The following is a 17044-nucleotide window of genomic DNA, read 5'->3' on the forward strand; positions in this document are numbered from 1 at the left end:
TACACCTTCGAGATAAATCGCATAACGGGATGGAAAAATGTGCAGGCACACTGTATGTCAAGATTGCCTGAGGACAAAGACAAAACCAATACCTTCCTCCAGGAGGAATGCATAGTGGCATCCATCCAAGACCTCAAGGCCCCAGACTACCTGGAACTAAGCGAGAGACATTGGAATGAGGAAGATGGGAAAGACCCCACCATAATGAGAATCAGGGAATGGATCAGGAATGGATGGCCAGATGAAAAGTCAGTGCCAGAAGGCATGAGGCCGCACTGGAAAGTAACAGAGGAAGTTTCAGAGGCAGATGGACTGATCATGAAAAGGGACCAGGTGATGCCACCAGTGGGGATGAGGAAAATCACCCTGTGCAGAGCCCATGCAGGGCATGTAGGGAACACCATGATGCAGCGAAGAGTGAGAGAAGCATACTGGTGGCCCTCCATGGGTCAGGAAATTTGCACAATGATTGAGAGATGCCACAAGTGTTTCAACAGTGATAAACGATTAAGAGTCAGACAGGCTCCCATGATTCCCACAGAGATCCCAGAAGCAGTATGGTCATTTGTGGGACTGGATTTCATCGGAACACTGGAGGCAATGACGCCTGAACATCTTTATACAACACTATTGCTGCATTCATGAGGATAACCCCCTTGTGTTCCCAGATCCTAGCAGTGTTGGCATCTTTGTGCTTCCTGCCTGGCCAGCCCACCCGTCTGCTTAAGAAACCTGAGCAGGTTTGCACCTCTAGTGGCAAATCACTTACCATATACCACCCTTTCTGTAATGGGGACCATTATGTGAAATGATAATCTCATCTACTCAACACCACCGGTTGCAGGTGCACCCCCTTTTTCTTGGCTGACCTCTGCCGACTTGAGCACGTGAACCCCTTAAACCTCTGTGGCCGCATTTCCACCTGGAGTGATTGGGGAAATGTCACAATCCCCTTAAAGATATCCCAAAGAGGAATCATGGGGGGGGCTCAGTGACGTCATTGCAGACGGCCCCCTGCAGCTACATGGAGAGACCATATATGGGCAGAGCAGGTCATCTCGTGCCTTTAGCAGAATTAGATACCCTTCATAGAATATTTGTCTATCTCGTCTGCGCATTTTTAGTAAGATGGCAACATTTGAGATGGCCTGTAGTCGGTAAACATCTCTGGATCTAGGGAGATTTATTTTAATAGCGGAGTCACCCATACTAGTTTCAGATTGTCTTGAAAATGTGCAAACTTCTAAAAATGTTTTAATCATCTTTGCAGGAGCCAACAATGGAGCACGTATTTTCACTAACAGCGTCACAAGGGTCGCTCGCACTGCTTGATGGAGTAAGACTATTCCTCCTCCACCCTGCTTGCCTCTATCCCCCCATTCCCTACCCATGTCTTCTTCTGCTCGGAATCCCGGCGTACCCATTCATTCTTCTCTTACTTTCTCTCCCGCCTTTGTCGATTACATTTTTTCATATTCGAAAAGCTAGACCCTTTCTTTCTTTTCACGCAGCTAAGCTTGTAGCTTGTCTTTTGTCGCCTCTTCTATCGCTCAAGTCTTCTTGCCCTTCCAGCTTCTCATCTGACCCTTCTTCATTCTGTCTACAACTCTTCTATTCGTCTTCTTTTCTCGCTAGCTTCTCGTGATTCAATCTACCCAGCTCTGACCTCTCTGCACTGGCTCCCTTTTCATTCCCACTTGCTCTTCAATTTTCTTTGCTGGTGTTCGGGAGGATAGCTCAGGGGCAACATGCTCGCCTTGGAAGAAAGACAACACAAAGCAACACAGGTTCGATCCCTGGGTCTGCGCTTAGAAACCTCTGGGTATTAAGCGCATTATAAATAACCTAACCTATAATATCATGTTCAAATCTCTCCATAATCTCGCTTCTGAGTATCTTTTTTCACTTATATCATTCTATTCCCCTACAAGTTCCTTATGCTCTGAAACTTTGTTTCTTCTTACTGTTCCTCGCCCTCCCTGTGCCTCGTCGCCTTTCTGGTCTTTTTCTCTACTTGCTCCCCTTCGTAGGAATGCCCTAACTTTTTCTACTCATTCTCTTTCTTCCTATCCGATGTTCCGTTTGCATTTCAAAGCATTTCGTTTGTGCTTTGAAACACTCTTCAGTTGTGTAAGCGCTTAACAAATGTTCAATACAATAAAATTCAAATAAAGACTTCATTATTCCAAAAATGTGTACATCATTTATTTTCATTAATTTTTTACTTTTGTACTGTTTTGTTATTGTGTAAGCCTCTCTAGAAATAAAATTAAATACATACATAAAATATTCATGGTCTCCATGAACAATAAGTCTATCAGGTAAACCGGTTCCATATTGGGTATGTCAGGCTGGCGTAACTTTCCAAAGGTTGGAAGGATGATCCTGTGATCGGGTACGTCAGGCTGGCGTGACTTTACGAAAGTCAGAAGGATGATCCTGTGATCGGGTACGTCAGGCTGGCGTAACTTTCCAAAGGACGTAAGATCAGTGTTGGAATTATGATCCTGTGATCAGGTACGTCAGGCTGGCTTAACATTCTGAAGAACGTAAGATCAGTGTCAGAATGATGATCCTGTGATCGGGTACGTCAGGCTGGCTGAACATTCCGAAGGACGTAAGATCAGTGTGGGAATGATGATCCTGTGATCGGGTACGTCAGGCTGGCGCAACTTTCCGAAGGACGTAAGATCAGTGTTGGAATTATGATCCTGTGATCAGGTAAGTCAGGCTGGCGTAACTATCCGAAGGACGTAAGATCAGTGTCGGAATTATGATCCTGTGATCGGTTACTGTGAAAAGAGAAAATAATATGAGGCCGGGGAACCCAAAGGAAACACACCAAACACCGGTTACAAAGGAACGTACAAAGTACCTTATTTTAAGGTCGAGCAATAACAAAGTCAAACGACAGGTCAGATAGCTATCGGCCCTCAGTGCAACACAACGAACTTCAACGGGGTTCGATGTATTCAGTGAGAGACTGTACATTGGGACATTCAGGCTTTTATACATTTCTCCACCCTGTTGTCCAACCCCTTCACGGGTTAACCATTCCATTAATGTGTAGCAGGTCTAGGGTCTCTGCCAGGTCAACTCTAATTTATTCATTAGTATGTGCATAGATCAGTTCCGTTGATACTGGTAATCCATTTACATGCAGGTCAACAGAAGGACAAGGGCCCTCATTACGACCCTGGCGGTAAGGGGTTTACGCCAGCGTTAGCTGCGCCGACCCCTTACCGCCAACTACGAGTTTCCAGAGCGCCATGGTCACTTTTCCGCCCGCTTTTTGCAGGCGTAAAAATCCATGGCGCTATGGAACCTCGGTGTTAATTACGCCACCGTAGTGTACGGTGGCGTAATTAACACCTTCCCCACTCCCATTGAGCCCTATGGGGCCGAAATGGGAATGGGGAAGGGTAAATGGGTCAATGGGGATTTACCGCCCCGCCAACCTCGGAATGGGGCGGTAAGTCCGCCATCCGCCATGGCGTAAAGGGACTTTGCGCCATGGCGGAAAAGTCCGCCGATGGCGGAAAAAATCCGCCAGGGTCGTAATGAGGGCCAAGGTCTCAGTTCACGACCCTAACAAGTGGCCTGCAGGCAAGTTATACATTAGCTGTACGGAGGTCATGCCGACCAGGTTCTATTCGGAATGGCATCGTCTACCATTTTGATGTTCAGGGTGACTTTTACACAGCAAGAGAACCTAAAATGGCGGTTTGATTCAAGATGGCGACATACATCAATTTCTAAGGTCAAGACCTTGCAGTAGAGAGTTATTTGCGTACAGTTTTATGCGACTTGGCGTAGGCCAATATACATACAATCGTTTACACTAGGAGGCATAATTTAATATCCAGTTTGACAAACCCTCCTTCTGGCCTATGCCAAGTGCTAAGACTACTTCTGCTCTCCTTGCAAGTAACTCCATACGTCATCGTCCATACACCCTGAATCGCTGTCAGAGATATCTATGACCATCAGGTCGTTCACTAAAATCTCTTTTAACACATACTCCTTGGAAGTTTTATCCAGAGCATATACTTTGTGTCCTATCGTACGTATCGCCTGAGCACAACATTCTCCTAGCATCGAACATATACTAGGCAGACATTGGATACAACAACAAAGGAATAGCAGAACTCCCAAAATGATCAACAAGACTGAAAGTACCTTTCAACCCCAAGATCGCAAGAAATCCCAAAGCCAAGCACTAAGATTCCAGTTCCCCTCGGGAACATGCACTTCTGAGCTAAGGATGTGCAGATTCTGAATTGCTTTGAAAATGGTTGGGGAGGAGTCTGGTAGAAAAACACAGCAAGCGGACCCCACTAATTTACATACTCCACCACGTTCAGCCAGAATGACATCTAATGCCATCCGGTTCTGGAGTGCTACTAATTTTATCACTTTCTGCTCTAATGTCATGTAATAGAGTATATCTGTGGTCCGGTTGATGGTTCTCTCCAGTACTCTCGCTAGTCTCCTGATGTCTTTGGAATTTGCTATCTGCCCCCAAAATGGCACAACTGATTTCGCTATATCTCCCATCACTTGTGCAGGGGTATCACCATTCTTGTCCCGTCGTGGACGAGCCTTTGAAACTTCTAAAGTACTTGCTATGAATACCCCAGGTCACAGGATCCCTATATAACAGGTTCCCTGCCAATCCCTGGGTAACCATCGAAATGCTACATTACCGCAAACAAAATAGACAGGTGCGCCCACATACAAAGGTCTGTCTTCCCCAGTCAAATTTGCAACATTGGCACAGCCTTTAAAATCTCCCATTGACCGGGTACCATTCCACTATATGCAGAAAGAAACTGAATCGGGGCTATGGTTAACAGAGTAAGAAGGAGGCACGGCATCCTTATTGCCTATCGGAGCCATTTTAAAGGAAACTAAAGATTGGAAAGTACGAGATAGTCTGTCAGAAGGCCTAATTGAAGCAACGTTGAGTTTGCTCCTATTTGCGAAAAGCGAGCATCCCAGGGGAGTCAGAACATGTTTCTCAAAATCATTCAAATTAGTTCCATCGAAGTTCCCCGAGATGCTATCATTCCATCGGCCAAAGAACAGTGCTCTAAGAGAGGCATAACAAGCAGTCGTCAAAGGTAAGGGATGAATATACCAACCTAGCCCCTTATCCCATGTTGCAGTAAATGCGAGCAGACCCAACAATTGGTTTTGTTAAAAATGGCATGTGTCGAATTCATAATCAGCATCATAGTATTATTGTGATACTTCTGTCTATGCTGAGAGCCCCTGGGTGACAGAGTATGCAAATGTACGAAAGGAGTAAAAACAGTAGGTGCAATTTCAGTTGTTAAAAGAGGCTCTAGAGGATAAATCTCCTCGACGTACCAGAATCCTAAAGCAGTTACTATAAAAATCCCAATTATTAACATCAAAACACAGCAATACGTTTTCGGGGCCCAGGCACATTGTTCATTGTTCAAGTTGGTCACCCCCTTATTTACAAGTCCAATACGGGCAGTAGCGGTGGCAGGCATCGCAGTCTACAGGTGGAAACCCCAATGTTCGTTGCTGGCGACCCCCCGGTCGCGCGGCTTCTTAGTCCTTCCCCAACCCTAGCCGTCAGAACCCCCTTTCTCAAATTTGGGCAAAAAGGCAAGCCCTTGACGATTCTTTCCTTCTTTCGAATGCACAGTCGAACCGTGCTGTAGGGCTATTTTCTCCGTCAAAGATTATATCTGGTGGTTCCCGGTACTGTTTGATCCAGAAATAAGGTAACGTCACTCCCTGAGGGAAGCAACGTATCAGAGGCAACGGAAGTTGCAGAAGTCGAAGCGATGGTTTCCGGAAATGACTTTTCCAAAGAGTGTGGAGACAAAATGGACGGTTCCCTAAGCCCCACGAGATCAGAGAGATTCTCTGATTCACTCACAGTGCTATTTGCTGCTTCAGGATCATCGATTGCAGCGTTAGCAAGGGGTTCTGTTTCTTCTGTAACGTGCAGCGTCGGGTGAGGAAGTTTCTTGACATGCGTCGCGTGTATCCAGTTCTTCTTTCCAGCCACCCGCACTGCCGTTTGGGTGACCAACAAGACCTGAAATGGTCCCCGCTAGTGAGGCGCGAGGCAAGAGGACCGTTCGTATGCTCTCACCAGGACCCAACTTCCAGGCCGAATGTTGTGTCCTGGGCCTTCAAAACGTACAGGTAAAGCTGATCGTACCTGATGATAAATGAAATACAGATTTTTAGTCAACTGGTTACAGTAGTCTGAAAGCAATACATTCTCAACATTTCTCAGTGCTTTAGGTTTCGCAAGACCCCAAATATTGACAGGTCTCCCCATCACCACCTGAAATGGAGAGAGCCCAGTATTAGTTTGAGGGGTAGTGCGCATGGCTAATAACACGATCGGTAAGGCGTCCGGCCATTTTAGTTTGGTACCAGCACACGTCTTAGCGAGTTTGTTCTTTAGGATACCGTTATGTCTCTCTACCAACCCGGCACTTTGAGGATGTCTAGCCGAATGAAATCGCTTATCAATATGTAGTGCCATACATATCTGTAAAATTACAGCAGCAACAAAATTTGGACCATTGTCCGACCAGATGACTCTTGGCAACCCAAACCGCGGGAAGTACTCTTTTATCATCATTTTTGCAGTGGTCATGGCTGTAGCGCTTTTGACGGGGAAAGCCTCAACCCATTTACTGAAGGCGCAAATTACCACAAGGACATATTTTAAACTATTGCACCGCTCCATCTCAATAAAATCAAAATATATCACCTCAAACAGGACAGAAGGAGGCCCAAAGCTACCCCTTGGAGTTACTGTCCCCTTCCCCACATTGTGCTGTAGACAAATCATGCAATTTTGGACATAATGCTGAGCAATTTTCGAAATCTTATCATTTACCCAGACTTTCTCTAACATTTTCGTAATCTGTTGAGCACACACATGTGTGGGACCGTGTGCCATAGTAACCATCATGACTATGTATGCATTAGGAAGTAACCATTTCGCTTCAACTGTGTCCACCCAACGCCCGTCATCATCTAATTTCCCTAAGCCTTCACCCCATTTCTTAGATTCTTCCATTGTGGCATCAGCTTGGATATCCCGCACAGACCCAATATCCTTGTCCATTACATAGACATCCCTAGTTTCTCTTAGAGCATACATTTCTGTGCGAAGATCTGTGGCAGTTTGTCTGGCTATCTGATCAGCGAAAGCATTCCCTTTCCCTACATCGTCTGTGATCTTGCGATGAGCTGCGCATTTCATGATCGCTAACTGACTAGGGAGCGCGAACTCCGAGAGCAATTGTACTATCAGGGGGCCATGTTGAATATTGGTCCCATGTGAAGTTAGAAACCCTCTCTCTGACCAAAGTCTCCCAAAGTTGTGAGCCACCCCAAAGGCATATTGACTGTCAGTATATACATTCACTGTTAGCCCTTCGGAAAGCTCACAAGCTCGGGTTAATGCTATAATCTCTGCGACCTGCTTGGAGTTATGTGTAATTCGCTTGGTCTCTACAACCGTGCTCAATGTAGTGACTGCATAAGCAGCTGTGGATGTACCATCCGGAAGTTTGAAACAGGAGCCATCACAAAATAGCTCCCCTTGCGCATTATCCAAAGGAGTGTCCTTAAGATCAATTCTGCCCTTTGTTTCTTGTTCAGTAGTATACAGGCAGTCATGTGACTCATCATCACCGCAAGTAGTATCTTGCGGAAAAGGTAGGAGTTCAGCCGGATTAAGGACACAACAACTCTTAAATTGAATGTGAGGATCAAACAAGATCAATTCATATCTTGTCAACCGTGCAGAAGTGAGGTGTTGCGTTTGAGTTCGGTTCAATAGAACATCTACAGAGTGAGGCACCATCAGGGTTAGATCATGGGCTAAGACCATTCCCTCACTCTGCTTTACAGACGCAGCAGCAGCAGCGACAGCTCGCAAACATCTTGGCAAAGCGCATGTGACAGGATCAAGGGCGGAAGAGTAGTAGCCGCACGGCCTATTCTTCCCTCCATGTTCCTGCGTTAATACAGCCAAAGCACATCCATCACATTCATGCAGAAACAACACAAAGGCCTTGTTGTAATTTGGTGTACCCAAAACCGGTGCAGAGCATAATGCAGTCTTGAGAGGCTCAAATGATTGTTGATGTTCCGATTTCCATGGCAATGGCGACGAAATGCCCTTCTTTGTCAAAGCCAACATCGGTTTTATCACTAGTGAAAAGTTTGGGATCCATAACCTACAGTAAGAAGACATACCTATTAAGGCTCTGACTTCCTTCTGTGTACTTGGGACAGACATGCCAGAAATGTGTTTTATTCTTTCAGGTGTCAATCTTCTTCCCTCCTTTGACAGGAGGTAGTCTAAATAGGCGACCTCCTGGCAACAATATTGAAACTTTTTAAGCGAAGCTTTGTGACCATGCTTAGCTAGATGGATGAGCAACAATACAGTGCCCTCTTTACAAGAGCTCTCAGAATCTGCTGCTAAAAGCAAGTCGTCAACGTACTGAAGCAGCATACAAGTAGGGGGTAATTCAAGAGTATCAAGCTGTTCTTTCAAGGCCCTACTGTAAATGCTAGGACTCTCGGTGTAACCTTGAGGTGCACGAGTAAATGTGAACGAGTGTCCCCCTAAGGTGAACGCGAACAAATATCTACTGTCCTTGTGTATAGGAATACTGAAGAAAGCATTCTTCAGGTCCACAACACTGAAGTAAGTAGCCGTAGCTGGAATCATAATTAATATCGTCGTCACATCAGGCACAATTGGAAATTGTGGAGCGACAACTCAATTGATGGCACGCAAATCAATTATAAAACGAAACGGAATAGCATTATCGCCTTTTTTGTACACAGGTAGGATCGGACTATTGCACAAACTTCCCGTAATCTCCTCAATCACCCCACGATGCACAAAATCGGAAACAATGCTCTTCAAAGCTCGCTCACCTTCAACCGAGATCTTATAAAGCAGAATACGTGGCAGCTTAATACCATGTTTCAAGACTATTCTAACAGGCTCAATCTGTAGAACACCGACATCATTGTCGTCAGCCACCCACAAGCACTCTGGGACATTACTAAATTCTGGTGGCAAAGGTCTAGTCAAGAATTGTGAAACAGAAAACTGCTGTGGTGAAATCGTCAAACACACTCCATCAGGTGAGCAATAAATTACCGCATTTAATTCCTTCAACAGATTCAACCCCAACAAATTCTCTCCACAATTCAAAGTCAAAAGAAAGGGACAATGGTCCGTAAAGGGACCCAAAGAAATAGGAACCGGTGAAGAAACTGGACAAATGACTGGTGTGCCAGAAAACCCTACGGAGACATTGGTTTGCCCTGACAGTGGAATGTTTGGAACCCGAGAATGATCAATGGAGCACTTTTGTGCTCCAGTGTCTATCAAGAACTGATGTTTCCTATTTCCCACTACCATTTCAACGTAGGGACCTTTCTGACAAACGGTAATAGGTGTAGGTTCCAAACCCTGCTTCGGGCAATCCTAACGAAACAGAATATCATCAGAAGGAAGCTCCTCAGAGAGGTAAGCAGCAGAAGGCTGATTGAATATGTTTCTAGTATCCACACTCAAAGTCTGATTGTCCTGTGAAAAAGGTTGCTGAGGATCCTGTGAAACTGACCTCTACCAGGGCCCCCCATCCCGGGGTAACCTCTGGGTCATCTACCCATACTCCCAAATGTGTTATTCGACCTCTGTCGAAGGACGGGGCATTGTGCATGCCAATGACCCTCCTGGCGACAATAGGCACACTGGTTAATGTTCACAGGAACCAAGGGCACATTCCCTTGTGGAACATACTGACCTCTAATCTGCTAAGTACTCCCTCTGGGGCCTCTAACAATTTGTTATAACAATACTTTAGTCTTTAAGTCTCCTTTTCTCTTTTCTACTCTATCTTTACCATTATTGACACGGTTCTCGTAGTACTGAGCCATGTGCAGTACTTCTGATTGGGATTTTGCCTGCCAAGCGCTCTTGGAAGACATAATCTGTGACTGGATGTCAGGCAGCAGTCCACGCACAAATTTATCCACAAATAACCTTTTCCCAGATTCTGTGCCTAAATCCTGTCCACTGAAGTCCGAGAATACTTGTTCAAACTGATTAAAGAACTCGGTGGCACCCTCAGATTTTCCCTGTACACAGGCCGTAAGCTTGTCCCAAATACTTCGTTTTTCGGGAAATATAGTTTTTAATTTCGCAATGATTCTGTCAGGCAAAGTCAGTATCCCCTGAGGCGGTCTCTCACCAGCTGGCCTTTCCCCGTCAAGCCTAGATATATAAGCCCACGTATCTCCCAACCCAGGTGCACCATCTATTGTTTGTTATAGAATCCTGTCAGATTTTTCCTAATGTCGGGAATAGATTGCTGTTAGGAAAGATTTCGCAATTGTAGGTAATTTTCCTTCCATGTGGCAACCCCTAAACTTTTTGCTGTTGTTTTTCACCTTGTTCTTGACTTTGCCAGAGAAGTGCAGCCTTCTGCCGCACTCCTCTGGGCTTTCGCTCCTTTTCTTATGGGGAAACTGACATGCCCTTAAGACAGTCAGTACCGGGGAACGCTGTTTCCCGTAGTTTCTTTTATCATGTTGCGGCTTTAGTGCAACATGACACAAGAGGGCACTGTAAGCTAAGTTACAGCTCTCTTGGGTCTCTAGCTTTCTACAGGCCCTAGATACTCGTTTAGGAATGTATTTGATCGGTGCAAGTCATTCAGGGACTGGAATGGTGGCAGCGATCGTTTCTTTATATTTTGAGCTCCTTTTGGCGTTCTAAGCGCGTTTTTCGCGCTGAACCCAAAATGGTGACCTGGCTCCCAAAATGGCCAGACCACGAGGCTCCTTTGTCCTGTCCACTGACCGTCTTGCTCCCTTCACCTTCCCCAGGTCGAGCGACCCGGGGCCTTCCTTATTTGGGCATGTACTTTCCCGCGAAACGTGGTCGCTTTCGCAGGCTTCTACATGTCTTTTGTGTGCCTCCAGGGTGTGGGCTGGGATGTCTGGTCCCAATACACATCCTGGGTGCCAGAGAGTCTAGGGTGGTGTGAATGCCTGGGACCACCGTGGTCCGTGATTGGTCCACGAATGGTGTGTGTGTTGATGAGCGGATCTCCCATTGGCTCCCCTCCGTTTTGGCGCGAAGGGAACCGTGGATAAGAGGGGGCTGGAAACACCACTACCATGTCGATCTCCTGAGTTCTCACGAACGAAGGAATACAGGAGCCAAGTATCCTGCAACCAAGAGGCTGGACCGAGGAATCGCTGGTGACCCGCTGAAGGACTCCTCCTTTGCACTGCTGTCGTCCTGTGAAACCCTTTCCTCCTTTGATCGAACCAGAAGGCCTGTACTGGTGCTTCGACCTTTGGAATAGCAGGAACAGCTATTCTCGGCGACTTCATCATCTCCTGCCAGTAAGCCTTCGGAAGCGTCTCTGGGCCATCCAGTTGACTGACCAGCTTACACGGGAGTCATGCTCTATAACCGCCGCCGGGTTGTGTTGTATTTCGAGTCCTGGTCACTCTCACACGCTTCGTACACTTGGCATTCCCAAGTCTGAAGTGAGTAGTGTACATTTGGCTCGAATACACACGGCCGCTCCGTTGCCCTGCGGTGGTGACAAAACTGTGCAGGTTTCTTCGATTGGGACGTCTTTTTTCTCTACACGACGACGAGGCATTCCCGGCTCTTCTGAACCTGCCAGCTGCTGAAACTAATGTGGAGAAGCCTGGGTCTGCTTGCATCGGGGACCGGTGAGTAGTATAGCTAGGATCTGGTCGCCCTCCTGCAGTAGCCCATTGCTTTTCCCCGCTGTGTAAAAACAGCACCCTTTTGTCCGTACTCACGCTCTGCTTCTGCTCACTGTGGAGGCTGCGCTTGAGTCGCGGAACCTGTTCTTCTTCTGTTGTGCACTAACCCGAACTGCCTGACTTCCTCCGAAGAGCTTCTCCTTTTGCCCGTTGGCACCAGCGTGTGCAGGTACTTTGAGCACAAGGCTCCACTCTTCGCAGGGTTCGGACTTCCAGCTAGTTAGGTGCCTCTGAAGGCGAACTGAGTCTAAAGCATTATCGCACTGCCTGTTTTCCTTCCCTTTCAGGTGGACTACACATTTCGTGCTTATAACGCTTGCGACTGTTGTATTTGTATACATATTGTGTTGATATGGTATGTGTTGGCTTAATATTGTGATATTGTGATTTTCTCGCTACGGTCGTTGTTTTAAAGGCCTTAAAATAAATGTGTATATATTTTTGATATAACAACTGTTTGGAGTAGTTTGTAAGCGCTCTTGCTTTGTGTGCTCATTGCGGGCTTTCAGTCACCCTCACCCCTCTTGAGACCTAGTCTTGACCGCCGCGATCGCTACCTTGATTGGTCTGGCTCGTCCAGAGGTTACCCTGTTCCAAGTAATTAGGTTGGCCTTCTGAACTTCTGCGCCACCAGGACAGAGTTCAGAAATCCGTCTTAACAAATTGGTGTACAGCGGTGGGATACGACTGAAGGTATCCAGTGTTGCGCTCGAACTAAGGCATTTCAGGTTATTCAAACCAGTACACGTAGTGAATTGTTGTAGTATAACTTTAAAAAGGCCATAGTCCTATCTAACAGTATGGAAACAAATACCTTGTTAACTTTAAATGCTTCCAAATCAGAAACATTGAAGAAGATGTGTACGGAGAGAGGTGTTTTCTCTCAAGGCACTAAATTGGAAATGATCCAAAGAATCGTGGCGTGGCAAGAAGCGCAGCTTGACGCTATAACTTCTGAGGATAGTGCAGAAGGTGGTGGGGCTGCTCTCACTGGTAGAACCGACGGTTCTGTCACTGCACTGATCCATCGCGACCACGAGGACAGGGAGGATGTGATGTCTAATGTTTCCTCTGCCAGTGCTGATGGGGAGGCTATGCTTGAATTCAAGAAGCAAGAGCTGCGGTTTAGGCAGCAGGAGCTTGAATTCAGCATAGCCAAACTAAAAATCGAACAGGCAGAAAAACAAAAAGACAGGGATCACCAGTTGGAACTGGCCAAGCTTCAGGTTGCAAATGGGTCCAAGGGTCCTGGACATGGGTCTGGGGCTTTTTATTTATTTTATTTATTTTACATTTATAAAGCGCTCACACAGCCCGCAGGCATCGAGGCGCTGTTACAGGAATTGTTAGTTTTTCTTAGTTGTGTAATTGTGTTTTTTTTTTCTTTGTCTTAGTTACGTATTTATAACGCGCTTAAACACTCAGAGGTTTCTAAGCGCGGACCCGGGATCGAACCTGTTGTTGCTTTGTGTCGTCTTGCTTCCAAGACGCGCACGCTGCCGCTGTGCTATCCTCCCGGGCTTCCTCTCATCCACGGTTTCCGAAAGATCTGCTCAGTGTGTATGAAGAAAGGAATGACATTATGGACTGGCTGAATGCGTTTGAGTATGCATGCGAAGTTCAACAAGTTGACAATGCTGATAAGATTGCATGGTTACTCAGCAGACTGCCCCATTCTGGCTGTAGTGCCATTATGGAAATGTTGAAGGCTGAGCGAGCTGATTTCGCAATGTTAAAGCAAACTCTCATTTTAAAGTTTGGGAAGACTCCGGCCCAATATCTGAAACGTTTCAGAGAGTATAAGAAAAAGGAAGGTGGTACTTGGGTATCTTATGTCGCTGAATCCTTGAAAAACTTAACTGGCTGGGTCGAAGGTTATAAGGTTTCTACCTTCGAAGGCATGATAAATCTTGTCATGCTGGAACACATTTTTGCTTCTTCTTCCCCGGAGCTTAAGCAGCATTTGGCCGATTCGAAAGAGATAGATCCTAAGAAGCTGGCCATTGCAGCAGACTTATGGGTGTCACATCGAGTGTCCCATGAGGACAAAACTCATCCTGGTAAGCAGGAGGAAGGGAAAAAGTCCAAAGATATGGAGGGTGGGGAATCTGCTAAATCTTCTTCCCATAAGGGCCACAAAAAGAAAAACAAGGGTAAGACACAAGAGAACTCACAGGGTAGTGGAGGTCAGCCTCCGAAACAGAACTCTGGTTACAATAAACCTCCCTACGTAAACAGACCCAATGGATCTTGTTTTTCTTGTGGAGCAACTGACCATGTGAAGGGGGATCCCCGGTGTAAGGTTAGACCTTTGGGGGTCCACTCCGCTAATCTGGCCTTCTCCTCCTACGAGGAAGAAGAGATTACAGGAGCATCCTTCTCCTCAGACTCATTTCCCAGCGGGATAGAGGCTGAGGTAGTTTTAGTGTCCCTGGGTTCCTGGGAGCCTAAAGTCGCAGAGGTTTATGCTAGGATTCCGGATAATACCAAGCACTACTTTAAAGACAGTGTGCTGATCAATGGAGTGGATACTCCAGCTCTTAGGGATAGTGGGTGCAGCCGCACTGTAGTGGATTCTACCTTGGTAGACTCAGAGGAAGTTGCCAGAGCTACTCTGATGCCCACTAAGTTGGCTGACGGCCCCCTCCGTATGTTTCCCGTAATACCTGTAAATCTTACTTTAAATGGTACAGCAGTCAGGATTCCAGTGAGCATTCAGAGAAACGTCCCGGGAAAGGTCTTGTTAGGTAATGATCTCAGAGCTTTAGGGCTCGTAGGAGACACTGCCAAAAGACCCTACACACGGTCTCAAGCACGGGGAGCATTGACTAAGTCCAATACGCCGCCCAAGCCCAAGGGGAAACCCAAGCCGAAAGGAGTCAACAAGTCATGACGAGGGAAAGAGAATATTCCCCCGAGCTCGCCTACCACTGCGGTGGAGGAAGTTGGTCAATCGCCGGGCCTGACGAGGAGGTGGCGATGCCTGAAGTATTCGACCCCAACGATCATCCTGAACTAAAAGACTTGTTAGTTGAAGGAGGTCCTGATAGGGACGAATTCAGTAAAGGCCAACGTGAGTGCCCATCTCTGGAAGGCCTAAGGAGACAGGCCTGCTCCCAGCTTGAGGGTGAACCTCCTGGGACGCATCGGATTTACTGGGAAGGTGGACTCCTGTATAGTGAGCCCACAGAGTCTACAGAAGGAGACCATAGGAGGTTGGTGGTTCCCCTTGCTGTGCGGCCCTTCCTCCTGCAGTTGGCGCATGAAGTTCCCCTTGCTGGTCACCTTGGTATGAAGAGGACCAAGCAAAGGTTATACATGCACTTCTACTGGCCCAAGATGGGGGTGCAAGTAGAAAGTCACTGCAGGAGTTGTGCCTCCTGCCAGTTGTCTGGTAAGGTTGGCGCGACAATCCAAGCTCCGTTGGTACCGCTCCCAGTTGTGGGGGTACCATTTGAAAGGGTAGGGATCGACATCGTTGGTCCCCTTGACCCGCAAACATCCTCGGGCAATAGGTTTATCCTGGTGCTGGTCGACCATGCAACCAGGTATCCTGAGGCCATCCCATTGAAAACTGTAACTGCCAAGTCAGTTGCAAAAGCTTTACTCAGCATATTTACTAGGGTTGGCTTCCCTAAAGAAGTTGTGTCAGATCGTGGCAGCAACTTTATGTCGAAGTATATGCAGGCTATGTGGAAAGAATGTGGGGTCACCTACAAGTTCTCTTCTGCATACCACCCCCAGACCAATGGTCTGGTGGAACGTTTCAACAGAACGTTAAAGAGCATGATTGGGGCTCTGGAGGAGCCCCAGAGAAGAAAATGGGATCTTCTTTTACCATGCTTACTGTTTGCCTACCGAGAGGTACCACAGGAGGGTGTTGGCTTCAGCCCCTTCGAACTTCTGTTCGGTCATCCCGTACGGGGACCCTTAGCCATCGTCAAAGAGGGATGGGAGATGCCCACTCCCCCTGTTACTACCAACGTAGTTGATTATGTGCTAGGGCTCAGAAAACGGATGGTACTTCTGATGGGCTTGGCTAGTGATAAATTGAAGGCAGGGCAAGCGCTGGTGAAACATTGGTACGACCAGAAAGCTTCCCTCATCAACTTTACACCTGGTCATCAAGTCCTGATCATGAATCCCATAAGGCCTCGAGCTTTACAGGACAAATGGTCAGGCCCTTACACAGTGGTGGAGCCCCTGGGTGAGGTTAACTATTTAGTGGACCTTGGAAGGCCTGGACAGGCTCCAAAAGTGTTTCACGTGAATAGGCTGAAGGCTTTCGTCCCAAGAGTCGAAATCGCAGCACTGCTACTGGCGTCAGACGTTGAGGAAGAGGAGTCTGAACCTCTCCCCGACCTATTCCAAAGCGGTCCTTCAGATAGCTCCTTTGAGGGTGTCCGAGTGGCCCCTCACCTGACTTCTGATCAGCAGGCTGAGGTGAAAAGTTTGCTTAGGCAGTTTTCCCCCCTGTTTTCACAGTGGCCTGGTTTGACACCTTGGTGCAAACATAACATTGACACAGGAGACAGTGTACCTACCAAAAGTAGGGGATACAGGATGTCAGACAAAGTACGGTCTTATATTTAGACCTAGGTCAACAAGATGTTAGACCTTGGGGTGATTGAACCCTCTAGTAGTCCTTGGTCCAGCCCTGTGGTCTTGGTTCCAAAAGCAGGCACTTCTGAATTGAGGTTCTGCGTGGATTACAGGGCTCTGAATGCTGTCACCAAGACAGATGCACACCCCTTGCCTCGAACAGATGAGCTGGTGGATACTTTGGGTGCCTCCAAGTACCTCAGCACGTTTGACCTCACTGCTGGCTATTGGCAAATAGCTTTAGCAGAACATGCCAAGGAGAAGACAGCATTTTCTACTCCAGACGGCCTTTACCAATTCCGGGTAATGCCGTTCGGGTTGAAGAATGCACCTGCCACTTTCCAGAGGCTTGTGAATCATGTGTTGAATGGGTTGGACGAATTCTGTCTTGCATATCTGGACGATATAGCAGTTTTCAGTGCCACCTGGGAAGACCATGTGAAACACCTCGGGATTGTGCTCCAGGCTCTTCAGAAAGCCCACTTGACCATAAAGGCTAGTAAATGCCAGATTGGACAAGGCTCAGTGGTTTACCTTGGACATGAAGTAGGTGGAGGGAGGATACAGCCTCTACCCAGTAAAGTACAAGCAGTAC

The sequence above is a fragment of the Ambystoma mexicanum genome, chromosome 14, assembly GCF_040938575.1.
Source record: "Ambystoma mexicanum isolate Mex_15411 chromosome 14, UKY_AmexF1_1, whole genome shotgun sequence".
In the NCBI taxonomy this organism is placed as follows: Eukaryota; Metazoa; Chordata; class Amphibia; order Caudata; family Ambystomatidae; genus Ambystoma; species Ambystoma mexicanum.